This window comes from Antechinus flavipes, chromosome 4 (assembly GCF_016432865.1).
Source record: "Antechinus flavipes isolate AdamAnt ecotype Samford, QLD, Australia chromosome 4, AdamAnt_v2, whole genome shotgun sequence".
In the NCBI taxonomy this organism is placed as follows: domain Eukaryota; kingdom Metazoa; phylum Chordata; class Mammalia; order Dasyuromorphia; family Dasyuridae; genus Antechinus; species Antechinus flavipes.
The window spans coordinates 131,978,970-131,991,819 of NC_067401.1; positions in this window are offsets into that span (position 1 = coordinate 131,978,970).

Sequence of the window (12,850 nt, forward strand, 5' to 3'; positions counted from 1 at the left end):
GCCTATATCCTTAGGGAAATAAGCCTAATTGGTCTCTGGGGAGGGACACTGTGTCTGGACACTTCTGGGAGTATACACAGGTTGACTTTGTGAAAGGGATCAATTCCTTTTGAAATAACGCATTGTCATCTCTCGTTGGAGACTCTTGAGTGGGAAGGGCATTAGCTCTGGGCTAGGGTGTAGGGAGCACTGTCTCCTTTTGGGGAATGGTATGTGGGGAGATTCCAGGAGACTACTTTGAAGGGAAGAGGAGGGTGGAGACGGAAGTGGTTTGTCTCACAGTGTAGGGAGGAGACTCCAGGAGCAGACACAGACAAGACATTTTCTTTTCAGGAAAATACCTTTACGGGGCGGTGGTTGTGATCGTTGGCTGTAGTTTCTCCAGCCCATAAGATCCACAGATAAGCTGTTGGTAATGGCAATGGTGGGGTGGTAGAGAGAGAAAGGCCTTACTGGCTTCCAGTGAAATCCTTGGATCACAGGTTTGAAATTTGGAAGGAATTTTGGGGGTCTTCTAGTCATAGATCCAGAATTATAAGAGACCTCATCTGATTCCAGCCTCTCCCCTTGGGTTGCCCTCTTCCCCAGTCCCATTTAATAGATGAGGAAACTGATACCTACTTGTCCAAAGTCACCCAATTACTATCAGAAGTGGGATTTAAAGCCAGGTCATATGACTCCACGACCAGGGGTCATTTTACCACACCAAGAGGGAAATGTTAACCACTGGCAGCTAGGTGGCACAATGGTAGAGCACCAGACCTGTAGTCAGGAAGACTTATCTTCATAGGTTCAAATGTGACTTCAGACAATTATTAACTCTGTGACCTTGGACAAGTTACTTACTCCTGTTAAATATCTGTTCTCCTGATAATTTCGTCTGCTGGCTCTTCCTGACTTATTTCTCCCTTTCTTTATTCTTGGCAAAGAACTCGCCTGCCTCCCCGCTTTTCCTTTTCCCTTCCCCTCACTTTCCTTCCTTTTCTATCTATAAGAAAGAAGACAGTTTTAATAATTAATCTAAGAAACACTAGAATACCAGATGAAATCCCTTAGATCAATGGTCACAGAAGATGTGGATTGTTTGGAAAAATGACTAGTCCTATTTGGTCCTCCTCCAGCTGTCTCTCCTCCTCCCATTTTGAGTAAGAGTAGGGGAGAATGACTATATCTTGAAAGTATGAGCTATTAAGGTCCAAGTAAGGAATTCAGTCTCACTTTATGGGCCAAAGGGCAGACCTATAATGACCCAGGTGGTTTATGACACTGCCCCATGGCCTAGCATTCTGGAATTATGCTTGATTGGTTCTATGGAAAGTATCTAGTCTCAGCGTCATAGCCTGGGAAAATGTTCTTATTTAACAATAAGAATAATAAGCACCAATGCTTAGAACAAACCACAAAGAAAGAAGCTCTTGAAGCAATTTTGTAATTCATAATATGTAAATGAGATAAGAAGTAATTAAGACAAATTTAGTTAAGTGGAATGGGTGAATTATCACTTTTTTGTTGAACTGTATGTATTATGTTTCTGTGTCTGTTAAATTTTGTAACCCCGAGAGACAAAGCTTCTATTGCTCACTTTTATAGCTCTCAAGAGACTCCTGGGTTAACTGAATCCTCCGATAAGTAGGAGGAACGTCTCTCTATAAAGTTTTGCTCTCCGAGGAGGAGGTAGAAGAAGGAGCCCTTGAAGGGTCAGATAACTTACTTGAACAGAGAAAAAGAATTAAGAAGGAATGAAGGAGTGGGAAAAAGAGCAAGCTATTTTTCTCCTTTTGTAATAGGTTCTTTTGGAGGAGATTGTTTCTTCTTTTGGAGTAGATTGTATTAGGTTGTATGAGGGCAGGAGCAAGAGAGGAGGAGGAAGAGAATGTTCTCGGTAAGAGAGATCTTTGTAACTCAAATGCAGATCAAAGCATTCTCAGCTGGCAGCTGGGGGTGGGAGGCAAAGTTTCTCAATCACAAGAACCAGTCCTAAGTTTTCATTGCCCAACCCTTCCCAGTAACTCAAAGGGTGATCTCATGTATCCTCTTAATAATCCTAAAGGAGCAGAGAAATATCTGGGAAGAGTCTCCCCATTGTATGGATTAAGACTTTGACACCAGAGATGCCTTGACTCAGCCACTGTCACTGGGCATGTCAAGGGTGGAGTAGGAGACAAGGACAGGTGTGAATCAACCTACAAACTGGGGGCTTTGTTCAGATTGTGGCTGATGGGATGGATCAGAGCCCAGGGTCTCACATCTTCCTTCTATGGGCTAGGGTGACAATAAAGGAGCCAGTGGTGAGTGAGGATTGGGTGGTGGTTGTGGTGAAGATTATGTGGAGGTTCCTGAAAACCCAGGCCCTGTTAGAAGGTTCTAGACTTCACTGTGTGTGTTTGTGCCAGAACTAACCCTTGCCCCAGACCTAGTCACTCCCTGTGGTGAAAATCACTATTAAAAAAATGACTGTTAATTAGAGTGTGAGTTTGGGCGGGGGCTTTATTAAAGGAAGAGGTAATACAATATAAATGCAAGGACTTCAATAAGTGGGGGGACAATACTAGGTTTGTTCGATGGACGTGTTTAAACTGGAAATATACAACTGTACTAATGAGAAAGGGATACGGTAGAGACACTTTGAGAAGATGGAGCTGGCTGGGTGAATCCTGCTCTCAGGAGGGAACCTCTGGGTTGGATCATATGTGCTACGAAATCCTCAGATACTTCAGCTGTTCTTTAATGGGGTAGTAGAGTTCAATTTTAATCAACCTCAGAGAGGTAGAAAAGGCTGCAGGGGTCCTCAAACTACGGCCCTCGGCCCAGATGCAACAGCTGAGGATGTTTATCCCCCTCACCCAGGGCTATGAAGTTTCTTTATTTAAAGGCCCACAATACAAAGTTTTTGTTTTAACTATAGTCCGGCCCTCCAACAATCTGAGGGACAGTGAACTGGCCCCCTATTTAAAAAAGTTTGAGGACCCTGCAAGTGTTAAAGTGATGGGGGCCAAAGAGAGCAAAAGCAACATATTCCTAAGATCATAGATTTAGAGATGGAAGGGCCTTAAAGGATGTGGAATCCATTGCCCTTCCTTATATTATAGTAAAGGAATCTGAGACTGAGAGATGTTAAATATTCTGTCAAGATCACATAATTAGTCTCTTAGGCAGTAAATGAGCTTGGTTAATCTTGATTTCAAGTTTAGCATTCTTCCTATTGTGCCACTAAAATAAATGGATCCTCTAGAATAAAATCCTTAAATAAAAAAGAGGAGAGAAGAAAGGAATGGAATGTAGGCAGATCCAGACAGAGGCACAGCTAATGAGCCGAGTAAAATTTAGTCAGAGCTCATTTCTGGGCACAGCCCAGAGAGCACATGCTGATAAAGAAGGTGGAAGGGAAGAATTGTCTGGAGTAAAATCAGACCTTAAGCCAAAGACTGGGGATCTGGGACCCAGACTTTGTTCTCCTAGGGGTTTAGGAATCACAGGAACATAAGATTAAGAGCTGGGAGACATCGTAGAGAGCCTCCAGTTTAGGAGGTTCTTAGCCTATCATGGCTTTGTTGGGTGTTTGGTGAAAACTATAGATCCCTTCTCAGAATCATGTTTTAAATGCATAAAATAAAATAAAAAGGACTACAAAGAAAACAAAAACTTGGTGAAAATAAGCATTTTATTTTTTTCCTCCTTCTGAAATCTATTCAACAAGGCCTTGGTAGTTTGTGGAACCCAGGTTAAAAACCCTTGATTTCAGGGCAGCTAGGTGGTACATTTGATAGAGCACTGGGCTTGGAATCAGAAAGATTCATGTTTCTGAGTTCGAATATGACCTCAGACACTTATTAGTCAAGGGATCCAAGGCAAGTCACTTGACTCAGTTTCCCCATTTGTATAAAATGAGCTGGAGAAGGAAGCTTCAAACCACTCTTGTATGCTTTTCAAGAAAGTCCCAAATGGGATCACAAAGAGTTGGATAAAAGTGAAATGACTACAACAAAAGTAGATCTATTTTTAGGAACAGTTAGGTGGAATAGTGGATAGAGCACAAGCCCTGAAGTCAGGAGGACCTGAGTTCAATTTGTTCAAATGTTACCTCTGACTTTGAGTAGCTGTGTGACAATGGGCAAAAGAATCCTTGATTTTTCCTAGGGGGCTGAAAGAAGAAAGTCTAGCTTGGGGGAGGGGAAGGGAGAAAGAATAGAAGGGAAAAAAAAGACAAAAACTCCCAATTTGACTCCCAGATCTTAGAGAAGAGGCTGCAGATGGGACAAGAGAATAAAGAGATGATTTCATTTTATACTCAACTATTAGGGAATGCACCCTGGCTGTGTGGTTTACCTCAAATGGACATAATTTCTACTCTGAGATTTCCTTCCTTCCAGGCAAGTTTAGTTGTGCCCTACATTGAGGCTAGAACACAAGAAATGGAGTCAGGACTGTAGTACTTACTGAAGAGGAAGAAATGGCTGGAAAGAAAGGCAAGTGAACTTTGTTGGGAGCAGACTTTTGCAGAAGAAAAAGCAGGTATTTGCAGGAGAAATTCTCTCCCTCTCTTCCTTTCCCTTGACTATGTTTCATGAATGACCAAAAGTTAAGGTTGAAGATTATAAATTAGTTGGTCAATGATCATTTATTAAGCACCACTATGTGTCAGGCCTTGTTCAAAAGGCTGGAGAATACCAAAAACAAACAAACAAACAAATAGAAAAAGCCAAATCAAACCAAATCAAAACCAACAAAAACTCCAACAGTCTCTGTCCTCAGGAAACTCACATTTTCATGACTTTGCATTTTATAAGGGGCAAAACTGAGACACTGAGGTATAAAGGAATAGCCCAATACCTTTGTAATTGCCTTTCTTGGATGATCCAGACAAATAAAGATCCATTTCTGTGGCCCAGAGCCTGCTGTGGGCTCTGTGCCCTGCCTCCTGGTGCTTTGTGATCTGTGAATGTGCTCTGTGTTGGTGATGTAGCAATCACACCCACATTTCGCCTGACATAATCATGGGCTACACATTTTCTCAGGATTGGGAAAGATAGGATGTTAGTACAAAGTTGACCATAGAAGCTGGTGTGGCTGACTTCAGAAATGATAGATTGTAAGCAGATAGTCAGCTCCTCTAGACTGAACCTCCCAATGGGCTAAGTGCTACATTGAATCCACTATATCTTAATGGGATACAGTAAAAGAATTCTGGTTTTGGAGTCAGAGAACATTGGAGCCTTAGTTTTGCTTACTCCAACAGAGGGAGAAGGCACAGTTTCACCTCTGAGGAGCTCCCAGAGTGAGGAGGAAAATGAAATTTTTGTTCTTAGAAACAAAACTGTTTGAAAAACTTCTCATCCTCAGAAAGCACCAAGTCTGATGGGAGGCCCACAGTCTGGGCTGGGAGGAATTGTTGGGGGTTTGGGGGAGGAGTTCAATCTGACTGTGTTCCTTCCATCAAATTAGTGCCTTCTGAGGACAATAGAAGTTTATTTTTTTGGAGGGGGGATTGAAAAAGTGGGAAACATCATCTCTACCCTCAGTCAATTTATCCACAAGTATTTGTTAAATGCTTATTATAAAACAGGCATTGTGTTAAGCCCCAGGGATAAATAGAAAGGCAAAGATAGCCCTCAATGAAGTCACATTTAAGGGAAGGAACAACATGCAAATAAATAAATAAATAAGTAATGACATACAAGATAGATACGGGGTAAATAGGACATAATCTTTGAGAGAAGATAGCATTTGGAAGGAGGGAATGGCCTCTTGCAGAAGGTGGGATTGTGAATGGATATTGAAGGAGATGAGAAAAACCAGAAAGTGGAAGTGAAAGAGGGATAGCATTTTAGGTGTTGGGAGACAGTGAAAATTCACTGAATTGAGAGATGGAGTTTTCTGCTTTAAGAACACCAAGGAGATCAGAGTCATTGGTGTATATGTGTGTATATGTGTATATAGAGAGAAGATTGGAAAGGTAGAAAGGAGCTAGCTTGCAACAAGCTTTAAAAGTCAAACAGGATTTTTATGGTTAATCCTGTAGGTAATTGAAAACCATTGGAGTTTATTAAATAAGAGATGGATACAACATGGAAGGACCTGAGCTTTAGAAAGATCATTTTTGGAGTTAAGTGGCGGATGAATTGGAGTGTGGAGACTCAAGGCATGGGAACTATCCAGAAGATTAGATAAAAGGTGGTGAAGGTTTGAACCAAAGAGGTGGCTCAGGGATGCTACAAGTGTGAAGAGGCGACACAGTCTCCCCTTTCAGGGACCTTCCTGTCTATTGTTGGGGAGATAGGACACACAAACAGAATATGTGATTGATGATCTCTCACATAGAAATATACAAAACTATAAATTAATTATGTATTCTAATTGAGTTTAATCTTGTTTTTTTGAAAGCCCCTCTTTACAAACTTCCCAATTTATCTCAATGGCACATCTTCCTCTCAGTCTTCCAACTCATTACCTCAGTCATCTTTGACTTCTTTTGTCTCTCATAATCAGTCACCAAGCTTGTCCATTCACTCCAGTTTTGCCAATGGGTACCAACAAAGATATGAGAGGCTGGACCCTGGAAGAAAGAATGTCAGGTTCTGATTACCTTTACCATTGCAAAAGCTTCTTAAATGGGATACAGTGTAAAGAATCCTAGATGTGGAATCAGAGGACATTAGATCTCTAGCTCTGCTTACTCTAGGTGATCTCAGGTAAGTTATTTACTCTCTTTGGGCCTTGGTTTCCTCATCTGTAAAATGAAAGAGTTGAACTAGTATACCTCTGATGTGTTTTCTCACTCTAAGTCTAGGAACTTATGTTTCCCTTCCGAATCATGTCATGCACAGTTGTATACTTCATGTTCTGAATATTCAAGTTGGACTTACTTAAAAATCTTCCCTACTGTATTCAAAAATCTTATTTGGTAAGCTTTTAGGATAAGAATTCATTATTTGGTAAAAGTTGTGGTGAAAACTGGAAAGCAGTCTGGCAGAAATTGGGCATAGATCAATATTTTATACTATTTACCAGGATAAGGTCAAATTTTAAAAGTTTTGTACAAATAAAGTTAATCTAGCAAAGATTAGAAGGAAAACAGAAAATTAGAAAAAAATTATAGGCAGTTTCTCAGATAAATGTCTCATTTCTCAAAATATATAAAGAACTTTGTCAAATTTAAAAGAACACAAGTCATTCCCCAATTGATAAATAGTAAAAGGATATAAGCAGGCATTTTTTCAAGCCATATGAAAAATGTTCTAAATCATTGTTGACTAGAGAAATGCAAGTTAAAACAATTTTGAAATATCTTATACCTGACAAATTGGCTAAAATGATAGAAGGGGAAAGTGAGAAATGTTGGTAAGGATGTTGAAAAATTGGGAAATTAATACCTAATTGAATTGATCCAACAATTTTGGATCAACAAATTTGGAATTATGCACAAAATATGCATAATCTGGAATTATGCATAAAATTCTTTGATCTAGCAATCCCAAGGTGACTAGGAAATAGGAAAAAAAACAAACTTTGTTTTCTAATTATATCAACTCTTTTTGTGGTAGCAAAGGATTGGAAATTGCAAGGATATCTTTCAATTGGAGAATGGCTAAACAAATTGTGATATATGATTGTGATGGAATACTATTGTGCTGTAAGAGATGATGAGCTGATTGATTAAAAAACAAACAACAACTTGGAAACATGCATGCCAATAATGAAGAATAAAATGAGCAGTACCACGAGAATATTGTACATAGTAACAGAAATACTAAACAACTTTGAATGACTAATTCATTTCAAATTTTACAAATACTTAAATCAGTTACAAAGGGAAGATACTATTCACACCAAGAGAAAGAACTGATAAATATAAATGTGTACAATATTATTTTATATATGTATATACATTTGTGCCTTCCCTTTTGGGAGGGTTAGGAGGGAACTAGGAAAAAAAATGCAAAACAGAGAACAAAAGAAAATTTATCAGGCTGCACAGAGAAGCAGTGTAACTTTGAAAATGATGTGTAGTATTTATTCCAGTTTTTTTTTTAAGTAAACAATGTGAAAGAAATTCATGGTCTTATTGAATCCTCTTTTGATGCTGTGCTATATACATGGAAATGTTCCTTTTTTGTTTTTTTTCTATTAAAAAAAAATCTCCATCCTTGACTCCTTATTACTTACATAGATCCAAATTCTTTTGCTTATCATCAAAAGCCTTCTATCATGTAGTGTTTACTTTATTTCTTCAACTTTATCTCATATTTCTCCCTGACCTATACTTTCTGCTCATATCAAATTGAACAACTCACAGTTCCTCCTACATAGCTTATATTTCCCACTTCCGATCTTTGCTCATGCTGTTACCTCTGCTAAGACTCATCTCTACCTGTTAAAACTCGATTTATCAAAAAAAAAAAAACCCAAAAAACAAAAAAACAACAACAACAACAAAAAACTCGATTTATCCTTCAAACCATAGCTCAAAAGTCATTTACCTTCTGAAAAAATTTCTGATACATTTAGCCCTAATTGATTCCTTCCCTTATCTGACTAATGACACTTACTGTGTGGAGTAGATAGGTGGAGCATTGGGATTGAAAACAGGGAGACTCAGCTTTATAAGTTCAAATCTAACCTCAGACAACTTACTAGTTATAGGATCCTAGATAAGTCACCTAACGCTGTTTGCCTCAGTGTCCTCATCTATAAAATGAGCTGGAGAAGGCAATGTGGCAAATCACTCTAATTTCTTTGCCAAGAAAGCCCCAAATGGGGTCTGAAGGATTGGACATAACTGAAAAGTCTGAACAATAAGTTAAGAGGTGGTGTGATGAGGTGGAAGGATCACTAGTCTTGGGTGCAGGAAGACTCTAGGTATGAATCCACCCCTTGATAGTCACTAGCCATGGAGCTGAATATATGTCCTATAACTCCCTGAGCCTCAGTTTCCCCACCTATAACATGGAATTAGTTATACTTCTACTACCCACTTCATGTGGTTTCTCATGTGGCTTATACTCCAAAGCTTCATTGATTAGTTTTTAATTTAAGAATTCATTATTTGGTAAATGTGAACCTAGATTTTCATGGCTCCCTAATCACACCAAGTTCATAATACCTTTATTTTTAAAATAAATTTTAAAAATATATCAAATATATAATAGAAAACATTAAAATATGCATATAAGTAAGTATATAAAATATAAGTAATGCAATTAAGATCAAATAATTATATAATAGAAAATATAATACATAAAATATACATATAAATATATAAAATATAAGTAATATAATTAATATAAAATAAAATAAAAATAAGAAAAGCTAGAAAAAGCTTTATTATTGTTTTTTTGTTTTTATATCTCAAGGAATATTCCTTAATCAAGGAAATATGAACACTCAAAAAATATATAAGCAAAAAAAAATTAGCCATTAGGTTATTCATTCTCTCACCTCTCTGCTAAAAGGAGGGAGTTCTTTCTTAACTCTTCTCTGAGGCCAATTACCCAGATGAGTCCTCTGTTCTTTAAAAAAGAATACCATAGGAATACAAGCTGTAACAGGCCCTGCCAGACTGGAAAGACTGTGGTCAGTGACCCAGGCAGTGTTTGGCTTTGAATCTGTTATCTGAGTCCAGGCCAGTGAAATCTGGAGAGTTTTTTCATCAGAATGTTGGCCACTAGGTGCCACCCCTGGATCTCATCTCTTTGTGTTTCTCCCAGTGCCTGGAAGGAGAATTGCATATAGTGGACACTTGATAATGCTTATGGAATGAATAAATAAAATTTATACCCAGAGCCTAGTGCATTTCTGTTATTGAGGGGATGGTGGAAGCCACAGTTTCAAAAGACCATACCTCTGTGATGCCCTATAGTGCTTGCTCTGGTTCAGGAGCTCCATTTCTCTCGGGACAAACTGTTCCCTTGATCATGTTCTATAGAAATGGACATCCTTTTCTTAGTGTCCTGGATATCCTGGGCTTGATGTGTCGGGTCATAAGACTTCAAAGCTTTGCCATTGGCACATAAGCCTGGGCATATCTGAGCCTCTGTTCTAGACCTTAGGAAAGAGACAGGTAATTCTCTTCCTTGGAGTATACATCTGAGGTGAAACATAGCTTGTTTGTCCTTTTCTGGGGATAGAGAGTGGAGTCAGGGGAGCTCTTGGGGGTGGGGAGGGAAATATACCTTCCTCTTCCCCACTGAGACCTCCTTGACAATAGGAAAAACACTTAACTGTATTCAAAATCACTGAACACAGCAAATGTATCGCTGAGGTACACAGCATTATAAGAAAAAAACTGTCCCTGCTGGCCTGGTCAATCCCCTGCCATGGGATCATACCCCCCACCCCCACCCCGAGAGGTTACCTGATCCCTTTTCGTTTCTTCTTTCTTCTTTCTCTGTCTTTGTCTCTGTTTCTCTCTCCCCTTTTCTTTGTCTCTGTCTCTTTCTGTTTCTTTCTCTGTCTCTTTTCTCTCTGTCTCTGTCTCTCCCCTTTTCCTTTTCTGAAGTCAATTCAACATATAGTAAGCCTATACAATGTACAAATCTTCTCTGTCTCTTTGTCTCTCTGTTTCTCTATCTCTCTCTTTATCTCTCTGTCTTTGCCTCCCCTTTTTCTTTCCCATTCTCTCTTACACTCTCTCAGTTCAATTCAACATTTATTAAGCCTGTACAATGTGCAAGATTTCTGTCTCTATTTCTCTGCATCTCTCTGTTTCTCTGTGTGCATTTCTCTCCATGTTTCTCTGACTCTCTCTGTCTTTCTGTCTCTTTCTCTTTCTCTCCCCTTTTCTTTTTCTCAATTCAATTCAACAAATAGCAAGTCTGTACAATGAACAAAACCTCTCTGTCTCTTTGTCTCTCTCTTGCTCTGTCTTTTTGTCTCTTTGTGTTTCTCTTTCTCTGTTTCTTCCTCTCTGTCTCTGTGTCTCTTTCTTTTTCTCTCAAGCTCTCTTTCTATGTTTTTGTGTGTGTCTGTTTCTCTGTCTTTGTTTCTGTCTTTCTCTCCTTTTCCTTTGCCCCTCCCTCTTCCCTTCTCTCAATTCAATCTAACCTGTGGTAACCCTATACAATGTACAAAGCCTCTGTATCTCTGTCTCTGTTTCTCTGTCTCACTGTCTCTCTGTAGCTTCTTTCTTTGTTTCTGTGTAGGTGTGTATGTTTTTCGGTTTCTCTGTCTCTGTCTCTTTGTTTCTGTCTCTGTCTCTCTCTTTCTTTGTCTCTGGCTCTCTTTGTCTCTGTCTCTGTCTCTCTCCCTTTTTTCTTTCCTCTTTTCTCTTACCCTCTCTCAATTCAATTCAGCACGTAGCAAAGTTGTACAATGTACAAGGCAACTCTATCTCTTTCTTCCTTGCCTGTCTTCCTTCTCACTTTTCTGGTGAGAGAACCTAGGGGTTATTCTGGTGTAAGCACACAACCTGGCCCTTATCTATCTTTTCAGACTCATTGTATATTACTTCCCCATTTATACCTTGCAATCCAGCCAAACTGACTTTCTCTCTGTCAATCACATAGGGCATTTCCACTTCTTTTCTTTATGTTTGTACTGGCCATGTCTGGAATCCATTCCCTCCTCTCCTCTCCTCCCGGTCATGGAATCTCTCTTCCTTCAAGAGTCAACTCAAGCATCATCTGCTAGTTGAGGCCTTTTCTAATCCCTTTCCCCTAAATGCTAGTGTTCTTCCTCCTAAACTATCTAGTATTTAATGATTTCTTTATCCATTTTATTTATGGACTTGTCTCCCCCATGAAAATATTACTCTTTGAGAGTAGGGATTGTTTTATTTCTTGTACTTCTATACCCAGTGCTTGACTCATAGTAGGTACTTAATAAATGCTTGTTGATTGATTAAACACTTTTCAGGGTATACCTTTTCCCTTTTAGCTCTCCTTTTTTCCCTTTTTAAAAAACACACATATTTTCTTTCTTAATTTCATTTTTTATTGATAACATATCATTTTCATTTCCAAATATATCAGATGTCGCATCAATTGTATCAAATATATATCAAATATAAAGAAGGCTAAACAAGAAAAAAAGCAGCTCAGCAAAACTAATCAGCACATCAGATGAGTGTGACTCTAGGCAGTATTCCAGGTCATTGTCATCCACTTCTGCAAAGAACTGAGGCATACAGACAGATTTTCTCATCTCTTCTTTGCAGTCAGGCTTAGTCATTCTATTTTGATTTATTGGTTTTTTTCTACTTATATTGTTGTAGTCATGTAGGTATATTATTTTCCTGTTTTTGTCTTCTCTTCATTCATTCTTATCTTCCTATGTTTCTCTGAATGTTTCTCCAGGATCATAATATGCCATTACATTCATATACTACTATTTGACTAGCCATTTCTCAATAAATGCAGTCCCTTTCTCTTTTTTTGGGAAGTCCAGGGACTGGCTTGTCTGCTTCCATTTTGGCTCTCGGTATTGCTTTTGTTCTCCCTGGCTGCCTAGAGAAGAGAGCCGAAGGAGATAGAATAGATCCTCCTATACATACCTTCTAGGATATGAAATGAGTGCAAAACCCCCTAGAGACTTCTGAAGGTTTTGAAAAGTAATGGCTTTTGGAATTTAATTTCAGAATCAGAGGACTGAGAGCTAGAAAGGACTTTGGAGTCATGTACTCCAACTCCAGGCTTATCTAGTTGGCAATTGAAGAAATCGAGACCCAAAGAAACTTGTCTAAAGTCATACAAGTAGTAAGTAGCAGAGTTGGGGTCCTGTGATTCAAAATTTAGGAATCTTTACGCAATATCAGTAGGTAGGATTACATTAAAAATCTTGTCCTTATGTTCAGTCATAACTGGAGGATTTTGTTCAGTCTTGGATCATGCCATAGGAAGGTCACTAATAAACTGGA